The sequence below is a fragment of the Lagenorhynchus albirostris genome, chromosome X (assembly GCF_949774975.1).
Source record: "Lagenorhynchus albirostris chromosome X, mLagAlb1.1, whole genome shotgun sequence".
Lineage (NCBI taxonomy): Eukaryota > Metazoa > Chordata > Mammalia > Artiodactyla > Delphinidae > Lagenorhynchus > Lagenorhynchus albirostris.
In genome coordinates this window covers 61,963,581-61,974,868 of record NC_083116.1, presented here as the reverse complement: position 1 = coordinate 61,974,868, position 11,288 = coordinate 61,963,581, and positions in this window count along the sequence as shown.

The window sequence follows — 11,288 nt, the reverse complement described above, 5'->3', positions numbered from 1 at the left end:
CTTGTTTATCCATTCATCCGATGATGGGCACTTAGGTTGTTTCCATCTCCGGGCTATTGTAAACAGAGCTGCAATGAACATTTTGGTACATGACTCTTTTTGAATTATGGTTTTCTCAGTGTATATGCCCAGTATTGGGATTGCTGGGTCATATGGTAATTCTATTTGTAGTTTTATAAGGGACTCCCATACTGTTCTCCATAGTGGCTGAACCAATTCACATTCCCACCAGCAGTGCAAGAGGGTTCCCTTTTCTCCACACCCTCTCCAGCATTTATTGTTTCTAGATTTTTCTGATGATGGCCATTCTGACTGGTGTGAGATGATATCTCATTGTAGTTTTGATTTGCATTTCTCTAATGATTAATGATGTTGAGCATTCTTTCATGTGTTTGTTGGCAGTCTGTATATCTTTTTTGGAGAAATGTCTATTTAGGTCTTCCGCCCATTTTTGGATTGGGTTGTTTGATTTTTTGTTATTGAGCTGCATGAGCTGCTTGTAAATTTTGGAGATTAATCCTTTGTCAGTTGCTTCATTTGCAAATATTTTCTCCCATTCTGAGGGTTGTCTTTTGGTCTTGTTTATGGTTTCCTTCACTGTGCAAAAGCTTTGAAGTTTCATTAGCTCCATTTTGTTTATTTTTGTTTTTATTTCCATTACTCTATGAGGTGGGTCAGAAAGGATCTTGCTGTGATTTATGTCATAGAGTGTTCTGCCTATGTTTTCCTCTAAGAGTTTGATAGTTTCTGGCCTTACATTTAGGTCTTTAATCCATTTTGAACTTATTTTTGTGTATGGTGTTAGGGAGTGATATAATCTCATACTTTTAGATGTATCTGTCCAGTTTTCCCAGCACCACTTATTGAAGAGGTTGTCCTTTCTCCACTGTACATTCCTGCCTCCTTTATCAAAGATAAGGTGACCATATGTGCATGGGTTTATCTCTGGGCTTTCTATCCTGTTACATTGATCTATCTCTCTGTTTTTGTGCCAGTACCATACTGTCTTGATTACTGTAGCTTTGTAGCATAGTCTGAAGTCAGGGAACCTGATTCCCCCAGCTCCTTTTTTCATTCTCAAGATTGTTTTGGCTGTTCGGGGTCATTTGTGCTTCCATACTAATAGTGAAATATTTTTTGCTAGTTCTGTGAAAAGCACCAGTGGTAGTTTGATAAGGATCACATTGAATCTGTAGATTGCTTTGGGTAGTAGACTCATTTTCACAATGTTGACGCTTCCAATCCAAGAACATGGTATATCTATTCATCTATTTGTATCATCTTTAATTTCCTTCATCAGTGTCTTATAATTTTCTGCATACATGTCTTTTGTCTCCTTAGGTAGGTTTATTCCTAGATATTTTATTCTTTTTGTTGCAATGGTAAATGGGAGTGTTTTCTTGATTTCACTTTCAAATTTTTCATCATTAGTATATAGGAATGCCAGAGATTTCTGTGCATTAATTTTGTATCCAGCTACATTACCAAATTTATTGATTAGCTCTAGTAGTTTTCTGGTAACATCTTTAGGATTCTCTATGTATAGTATCATGTCATCTGAGAACAGTGACAGCTTTACTTCATGTTTTCCGATTTGTATTCCTTTTATTTCCTTTTCTTCTCTGCTTGCTGTGGCTAAAACTTCCAGAACTATGTTGTATAAGAGTGGTGAGAGTGGGAAACCTTGTCTTTCTCCTGATCATAGTGGACATGCTTTCAGTTTTTCACCATTGAGGATGATGTTGGCTGTGGGCTTGTCATATATGACCTTTATTATGTTGAGGAAAGTGCCCTCTATGCCTACTTTCTGCAGGGTTTTTATCATAAATGGGTGTTGAATTTTGTCAAAAGCTTTCTCTGCATCTATTGAGATGATCATATGGTTTTTCTCCTTCAGTTTGTTAATATGGTTTATCACATTGATAGATTTGCGTATATTGAAGAATCCTTGCATTCCTGGAATAAACCCCACTTGATCATGGTGTATGATCCTTTTAATGTGCTGTTGGATTCTGTTTGATAGTATTTTGTTGAGGATTTTTGCATCTATGTTCATCAGGGATATTGGCCTGTAGTTTTCTTTCTTTGTGACATCCTTGTCTGGTTTTGGTATCAAGGTGATGGTAGACTCCTAGAAGGAATTTGGGAGTGTTCCTCCCTCTACTATATTTTGGAAGAGTTTGAGAAGTATAGGTGTTAGCTCTTCTCTAAATGTTTGATAGAATTTGCCGGTGAAGCCATCTGGTCCTGGGTTTTTGTTTCTTGGAAGATTTTTAATCACAGTATCAATTTCAGTGCTTGTGATTGGTCTGTTCATATTTTCTATTTCTTCCTGATTCAGTCTTGGCAGGTTGTGCATTTCTAAGAATTTGTCCATTTCTTCCAGATTGTCCATTTTATTGGCATAGAGTTGCTTGTAGTATTGTCTCATGATCTTTTGTATTTCTGCAGTGTCAGTTGTTACTTCTCCTTTTTCATTTCTAATTCTATTGATTTGAGACTTCTCCCTTTTTTTCTTGATGAGTCTGGCTAGTGTTTATCTATTTTGTTTATCTTCTCAAAGAACCAGCTTTTGGTTTTATTGATCTTTGCTATTGTTTCCTTCATTTCTTTTTCATTTTTTTCTGATCTGATTTTTATGATTTCTTTCCTTCTGCTAGCTTTGGGGTTTTTTTGTTCTTCTTTCTCTAATTGCTTGAGGTGCAAGGTTAGGTTGTTTGTTTGAGATGTTTCCTGCTTCTTAAGGTGGGCTTGTATTGCTATAAACTTCCCCCTTAGAACTGCTTTTGCTGCATCCCGTAGGTTTTGGGTCGTTGTGTCCCCATTGTCATTTGTTTCTAGGTATTTCTTTATTTCCTCTTTGATTTCTTCAGTGATCACTTCATTATTAAGTAGTGTATTGTTTAGCCTCCATGTGTTTGTATTTTTTACAGATCTTTTCCTGTGAGTGATATCTAGTCTCATGGCGTTGTGGTCGGAAAAGATACTTGAAACAATTTTAATTTTCTTAAATTTACCAAGGCTTGATTTGTGACCCAAGATATGATCTATCCTGGAGAATGTTCCATGAGCACTTGAGAAAAATGTGTATTCTCTTGTTTTTTGGATGGAGTGTCCTATAAATATCAATTAAGTCCATCGTGTTTAATGTATCATTTAAAGCTTGTGTTTCCTTATTTATTTTCATTTTGGATGATCTGTCCATGGGTGAAAGTGGGGTGTTAAAGTCCCCTACTATGAATGTGTTACTGTCGATTTCCCCTTTTATGGCTGTTAGTATTTGCCTTATGTTTAGAGGTACTCCTATGTTGCGTGCATAAATATTTACAATTGTTATATCATCTTCTTGGATCGATCCCTTGATCATTATGTAGTGTCCTTCTTTGTCTCTTCTAATAGTCCTTGTTTTAAAGTCTATTTTATCTGATATGAGAATTGCTACTCCAGATTTCTTTTCGTTTCCATTTGCATGGAATAACTTTTTCCATCCCCTTACTTTTAGTCTGTATGTGTCTCTAGGTCTGAAGTGGGTCTCTTGTAGACAGTATATATAAGGGTCTTGTTTTTGTATCCATTCAGCCAATCTGTGTCATTTGGTGGGAGCATTTAGTCCATTTACATTTAAGGTAATTATCAATATCTATGTTCCTATCCCCATTTTCTTAATTGTGTTGGGTTGTTATTGTAGGTCTTTTCCTTCTCTTGTGTTTCTTGTCTAGAGAAGTTCCTTTAGCATTTGTTGTACAGCTGGTTTAGTGGTGCTGAACTCTCTCAGCTTTTGCTTGTCTGTAAAGGTTTTAATTTCTCCATCAAATCTGAATGAGATCCTTGCTGAGTAGAGTAATCTTGGTTGCAGGTTTTACTCCTTCATCATTTTCAGTATATCCTGCCACTCCCTTCTGGCTTGTAGGGTTTCTGCTGAGAGATCAGCTGTTAACCTTACGGGGATTCCGTTGTGTGTTATTTGTTGTTTTTCCCTTGCTGCTTTTAATATGCTTTCTTTGTATTTAATTTTTGACAGTTTGATTAATATGTGTCTTGGCTTATTTGTCCTTGGATTTATCCTGTATGGGACTCTCTGTGCTTCCTGGACTTGATTAACTGTTTCCTTTCCCATATTAGGGAAGTTTTCAACTATAATCTCTTCAAATATTTTCTCAGTCCCTTTCTTTTCCTCTTTTTCTTCTGGAACCCTTATAATTCGAATGTTGGTGCGTTTAATGTTGTCCCAGAGGTCTCTGAGACTGTCCTCAGTTCTTTTCATTCTTTTTTCTTTATTCTGCTCTGCAGTAGTTATTTCCACTATTTTATCTTCCAGGTCACTTGTCCGTTCTTCTGCCTCAGTTATTCTTCTATTGTTCTCATCTAGAGTACTTTTAAGTTCATTTATTGTGTTGTTCATCATTGCTTGTTTCATCTTTATTTCTTCTAGGTCCTTGTTAACTGTTTCTTGCATTTTGTCCATTCTATTTCCAAGATTTTGGATCATCCTTACTATCATTATTCTGAATTCTTTTTCAGGTAGACTGCCTATTTCCTCTTCATTTGTTAGGTCTGGTGCATTTTTATCTTGCTCTTTTATCTGCTGTGTGTTTTTCTGTCTTCTCATTTTGCTTATCTTACTGTGTTTGGGTTCTCCTTTTAGCAGGCTGCCGGTTTGTAGTTCCCACTGTTTTTGATGTCTGTCTCCAGTGGCTGAGGTTGGTTCAGTGGGTTGTGTAGGCTTCCTGGTGGAGGGGACTAGTGCCTGTGTTGTGGTGGATGAGGCTGTATCTTGTCTCTCTAGTGGGAAGGTTCACGTCTGGTGGTGTGTTTTGGGGTGTCTGTGGCCTTATTATGATTTTAGGCAGCCTCTCTGCTAATGGGTGGGGTTGTGTTCCTGTTTTGCTAGTTGTTTGGCACAGGTTGTCCAGCACTGTGGCTTGCTGGTCGTTGAGTGAAGCTGGTGTTAAGATGGAGGTTTCTGGGAGATTTTCGCCATTTGATATTATGTGGAGCTGGGAGGTCTCTTGTTGACCAGTGTCCTGAAATTGGGTCTCTTACCTCAGAGGCAGAGCCCTGACTCCTGGCTGGAGCACCAAGAGCCTTTCATCCACATGGCTCAGAATAAAAGGGAGAAAAATTAGAGAGAATTAGCAGAAGTATGAAGAAAGAAAGAAAGAAAAAAGCAAAGAAGGAAAGAAGGCAAGAAGGAAAGAGGGAGGGAGTGAGGGAGGAAGGAAGGAAGGATGGAAGGAAGAAAAAAGACAGAAAGAAAGAAGATACAGTAAAATAAAATAAAGTATAATAAAGTTATTGAATTAAAAAAGTAAATATTTAGAAAAAAATAAAGGGGTGGATAGAACCTTAGGACAAATGTTGGAAGCAAAACTATACAGACAATGTCTTACACAGAAGCATACACATACACCCTCACAAAAAGAGGTAAAGGGGAAAAAATCATAAATCTTGCTCTCAGAGACCACCTCCTCAATTTGGGATGATTCGTTGTCTAAAGGAGGGAAGGAAGGAAGGAAGGAAGGAAGGAAGGAAGGAAGGAAAGAAAGAAAGAAAGAAAGAAAGAAAGAAGAAAGAAAGAAAGAAAGAAAGAAAGAAAGAAAATGAAAGAAAGAAAGAAAGAAAGAAAGAAAAGTATAATACAGTTATTAAAATTAAAATTAATTATTAAGGAAAAATATTAAAAAAAATGGACGGATAGAACCCTAGGACAAATGGTAGAAGCAAAACTATACAGACAAGATCTCACACAGAAGCATACACATACACATTCACAAAAATAGGAAAAGGGGAAAAAATCATAGATCTTGCTCTTGAAGCCCACCTCCTCAATTTGGGATGACTCGTTGTCTATTCATGTATTCCACAGATGCAGGGTACATCAAGTTGTTTGTGGTGCTTTAATCCGTTGTTTCTGTGGCTGCTGGGAGAGATTTCCCTTTCTCTTCTTTGTTCTCACAGCTCACAGGGGCTCAGCTTTGGATTTGGCCCTGCCTCTGTGTGTAGGTCGCTGGAGGGCGTCTGTTTTTTTGCTCAGACAGGACGGGGTTAAAGGAGCCACTGATTCGGAGGCTCTGGTCCACTCAGGCTGGGGGGAGGGAGGGGCACTGCGTGCAGGGCGGGCCTGCGGCAGCAGAGGCTGGCGTCACATTGCACCAGCCTGAGACCCGCCGTGCGTTCTCCCGGGGAAGTCGTCCCTAGATCCTTGGAACCTGGCAGTGGCGGGCTGCACAGGCTCCGTGGAAGAGGGGTGTGGATAGTGACCTGTGCTCACACACAGGTCCCTTGGTGGTGGCAGCAGCAGCCTTAGCGTCTCCTGCCCGTCCCTGTGGTCCATGATTTTAGCTGCGGCTCGCACCCATCTCTGGAGTTCCTTTAAGCAGCGCTCTTAAACCCTTCTCCCCTCACGCCCCAGGAAACAAAGAGGGAAGAAAAAGTCTCTTGCCTCTTTGGCAGGTGCAGACTTTTCCCCGGACTCTCTCTCAGCTAGCCTTGGTGCACTAACCCCTTCAGGCTATGTTCAAGCCACCAACCCCAGTCCTCTCCCTGTGCTCCAACCGAAACCCTAGCCTCAGCTCACAGCCCCGTCCACCCCGGCGGGTGAGCAGACAAGCCTCTCGGGCTGGTGAGTGCCAGTCAGCACCGATCCTCTGTGCGGGAATCTCCCCACTTTGCCCTCCGCACGCCTGTTGCTGTGCACTCTTCCACGGCTCCGAAGCTCCCCCCTCCACCTCCCGCAGTCTCCGCCCGCGAAGGGGCTTCCTAGTGTGTGGAAACTTCTCCTCCTTCATAGCTCCCTCCCACTGGTGCAGGTGCCGTCCCTATTGTTTTGTCTCTGTTTTTTCTTTTGCCCTACCCAGGTACGTGGGGAGTTTCTTGCCTTTTGGGAGGTCTGAGGTCTTAAGCCAGCCTTCAGTAGGTGTTCTGTAGGAGTTGTTCCACGTGTAAATGTATTTCTGGTGTATCTGTGGGGAGGAAGGTGATCTCCGTGTCTTACTCTTCCACCATCTTCAAGGTCCCCCCTGTTGGAAGGTTTTTAATCACAGTTTTAATTTCAGTGCTTATGATTTGTCTATTCATATATTCTATTTCTTCCTGGTTCAGTCTCAGCAGGTTGTGCATTTCTAAGAATTTGTCCATTTCTTCCAGGTTTTCCTTTTTATTGACTTAGAGTTGCTTTTAGTATTCTCTTGTGATCCTTTGTATTCCTGCATTGTCAGTTGTTACTTCTCCTTTTCATTTCTAATTCTATTGATATGAGTCTTGTCCCTTTTTTTCTTAATTAGTCGGGCTAATGCTTTATCAATTTTGTTTATCTTCTCAAAGAATCAGCTTTTAGGTTTATTGATCTCTGCTATCTTTTCCTTTATTTCTTTTTCTTTTATTTCTGATATGATCTTTATGATTTCTTTCCTTCTGCTAACTTCGGGTTTTCTTGTGCTTTTTTCTCTAATTGTTTTAGGTGCAATGTTACGTTGCTTATTTAAGATCTTTCCTATTTTTTAAGGTAGGATTATATTGCTATAAATTTCCCTCTTAGAACTGTTTTTGCTTCATCCTATAGGCTTTGGTTCATCATGTCTCCATTGTCATTTGTTTCTAGGTATTTTTTGATTTATTCTGTGACTTCTTCAGTGATCACTTGGTTATTAAGTAGTTTATTGTTTAGCCTCCATGTGTTTGTATTTTTTCAAATCTTTTCCTGTAATTGATATCTAGTCTCATGGCATTTTTGCTGGAAAGGGTACTTGATATGATTTCAATTTTCATAAATTTACCAAGGCTTGATTTGTGACACAAGATATGACCTATCCAGGAGAATGTTCCATAAGCACTTGAGAAAAATATGTATTTTGTTGTTTCTGTATGGAATGTCCTATAAATATCAATTAAGTCCATCTTGTTTAATGTGTCATTTAAAGCTTGTGTTTCCTTATTTATTTTCATTTTACATGATTTGTCCATTGGTGAAAGTGGGGTGTTAAAGTCCGCTATAATGATTGTGTTACTGTCGATTTCACCTTTTATGGATGTTAGTATTTGCCTTATGTATTGAGGTGCTCCTATATTGGGTGCATAAATATTTACAATTGTTATATCTTCTTCTTGGACTGATCACTTGATCATTATGTAGTGTCCTTCTTTGTCTCTTCTAATAGGCTTTATTTTAAAGTCTATTTTTTCTGATATGGGAATTGCTCCACCAGCTTTCTTTAATTTCCACTTGCATGGAATATCTTTATCCATCCCTTCCCTTTCAGTCTGTATGTGTCCTTACGTCTGAAGTTGGTCTCTTACAGAGCATATATATGGGTCTTGCTTTTGTATCTATTCAGCCAGTCTGTGTGTTTTGGTGGGAGCATTTAATCCATTTTTATTTAAGGTAATTATTGATATGTATGTTCCTATTGCCATTTTCTTAATTGTTTTGGGATTGTTATTGTAGGTCTTTTCCTTCTCTTGTGTTTCTTGCCTAGAGAATTCCCTTTAACATTTGTTGTAAATCTGCTTTGGTGGTGCTGAACTCTCTCAGCTTTTGCTTCTCTGTAAAGATTTTAATTTTTCCATCAAATCTGAATGAGATCCTTGCTGGGTAGAGTAATTTTGGTTGTAGGCTTTTATTCTTGATCAGTTTAAATATGTCCTGACACTCTCTTCCAGCTTGCAGAGTTTCTGCTGAAAGATAAGCTGTTAACTTTATGGAGATTCCATTGTGGGTTATTTGTTTTTTTTCCTTTGATGCTTTTAATATATTTTCTTTGTATTTAATTTTTGATAGTTTGATTAATGTGTCTTGGTGTGTTTCTCCTTGGATTTATCCTGTATGGGACTCTCTGTGCTTCCTGGACTTGATTAACTATTTCCTTTCCCATATTAGGGATGTTTTCAACTATAATCTCTTCAAATATTTTCTCAGTCCCTTTCTTTTTCCCTTCTTCTTCTGGGACCTCTATAATTCTAATGTTGGTGTGCTTATTGTTGTCCCTGAGGTCTCTGAGAGTGTCCTCAGTTGTTTTCATTCTTTTTCCTTTATTCTGCTCTGCAGTAGTTATTTCCACTATTTAATCTTCCAGGTCACTTATCCCTTATTCTGCCTCAGTTATTCTGCTACTGATCCCTTCTAGAGTATTTTTAATTTCATTTATTGTGTTGTTCATCATTGCTTTTTTCCTCTTTAGTTCTCCTAGGTCTTTGTTAATTGTTTCCTGCATTTTCTTTATTCTATTACCAAGATTTTGGATCATCTTTACTATCATTATTCTGAAATCTTTTTCAAGTCAGCTGTGTAATTCCTGTTCATTTGTTAGGTCGGGGGGGGGTTACCTTGCTCCTTCATCTGCTGTGTGATTTCCTGTCTTCTCATTTTGCTTATCTTACTGTGTTTGAGGTCTCATTTTCCCAGGTTGCATGTTCGTAGGTCCTTTTGTATTTGGTGTCTGTCCCCAGTGGCTAACGTTGGTTCAATGGGCTATGTAGGCTTTCTGGTGGAGAGGACTAGTGCTTGTGTTCTGGTGGATGAGGCTGGATCTTGTCTTTCTTATGGACAGTTCCACGTCTGTGGTGTGTTACAGTGTGGTGTCTGTGGCCTTATTATGATTTTAGGCACCTTCTCTGCTAATGGATGGGGCTGTGTTCCTGTATTGCTAGTTTTTTGGCATAGCGTGTCCAGCATTACAGCCTGCTGGTCGTTGAGTGAAGCTGGGTCTTGGAGTTGAGATGGAGATCTCTGGGAGATTTTTTCTGTTTGATATTTTGCAGAGCTGGGAGGTGTCTTGTGGACCAGTGTCCTGAAGTTGGCTCTCCCACCTCAGATGCACAGCACTGACTTTGGCTGGAGCACCAAGAACCTTTCATCCACATGGCTCAGAATAAAAGGGAGAAAAAATAGAATGAAGGAAAGGAAGAGGATAAAATAAAATAAAATAAGATAAAATAAAATAGTTATTAAAACTAGAAATAATTATTACAAAAAAAAATTTAAAAAGTAAAATGAATCCAAAACAGATGGACAGAACCCTAGGACTAATGGTGAAAGCAAAGCTATGCAGACAAAATCTCACAGAGAAGCATATACATACACACTCACATAAAGGGGAAAAGGGAAAAAAATAATATATCTTGCTCCCAAAGTCCACCTCCTCAATTTGGGATTGTTTGTTTTCTATTCAGGTATTCCACAGATGCAGGGTACATCAAGTTGATTGTGGAGCTTTAATCCACTGCTTCTGAAGCTAGTGGGAGAAATTTCCCTTTCTCTTCCTTGTTCACACAGCTCCTGGTGTTCAGCTTTGGATTTGGCCCAACATCTGCTTACAGGTGGCCTGAGGGCCAATGTTCTTCACTCAGACTGGACGGCGTTAAAGGAGCAGCTGATTTGGCGGCCGTTGTTCACTCAGGCCTGGGGAAGGAAGCAGTACAGATGCGGCATGAGCCTGCGGTGGCAGAGGCCAGCCTGACGTTGCAGTAGCCTGATGCGTGCCATGCGTTCTCCCAGGGAAGTTGTTCCTGGATCACGGGACCCTGGCAATGGTGGGCTGCTCAGGCTTCTGTGAGAGGAGGTGTAGGTAGTGACCTGTGCTTGCACAGAGGCTTCTTGTTGGGTGCAGCAGCAGCCCTAGTGTCTCATGCCTGTCCCTCATGTCCGCACTGATTCCTGTGGTTTGTGCCCATCTCTGGAGCTCCTTTAAGTGGCGCTGTTAATCCCCTGTCATCGCACACCAGGAAACAAAGAGGGAAGAAAATGTGTCTTGCCTCTTCGGCAGGTCCAGACATTTTCCCGGACTCCCTCCCAGCTATCCGTGGAACACTAGTCCCCTTCAGGCTATGTTCATGCCTCCAACCCCAGTCCTCTCCCCACACTCCGACCAAAGCCCAAGCCTCAGCTCTCAGCCCCACCCATCCCAGCTGGTGGGCAGACACACCTCTCGGGCTGGTGAGTGCTGGTTGGCACTGATCCTTTGTGCGGGAATCTCTCCACTTTGCCCTCTGCACCCCTGTTGCTGCACTCTCCTCTGTGGCTCTAAAGCTTTGCCCCTCTACCACCCACAGTCTCCGCCCATGAAGGGGCTTCCTAGTGTGTGGAAACCTTTTCTCCTTCACAGCTCCCTCTCACTGGTGCAGGTTCCGTCCCTATTGTCTCTGTTTTTTCTTTTGCCCTACCCAGTTACGTGGGGAGTTTCTTGCCTTTTGGGAGGTCAGAGTTCTTCTGCCAAACTTCAGTAGGTGTTCTATAGGAACTTTTTCACATGTAGATGTATTTCTGATGTATTTGTGAGGAGGAAGGTGATCTC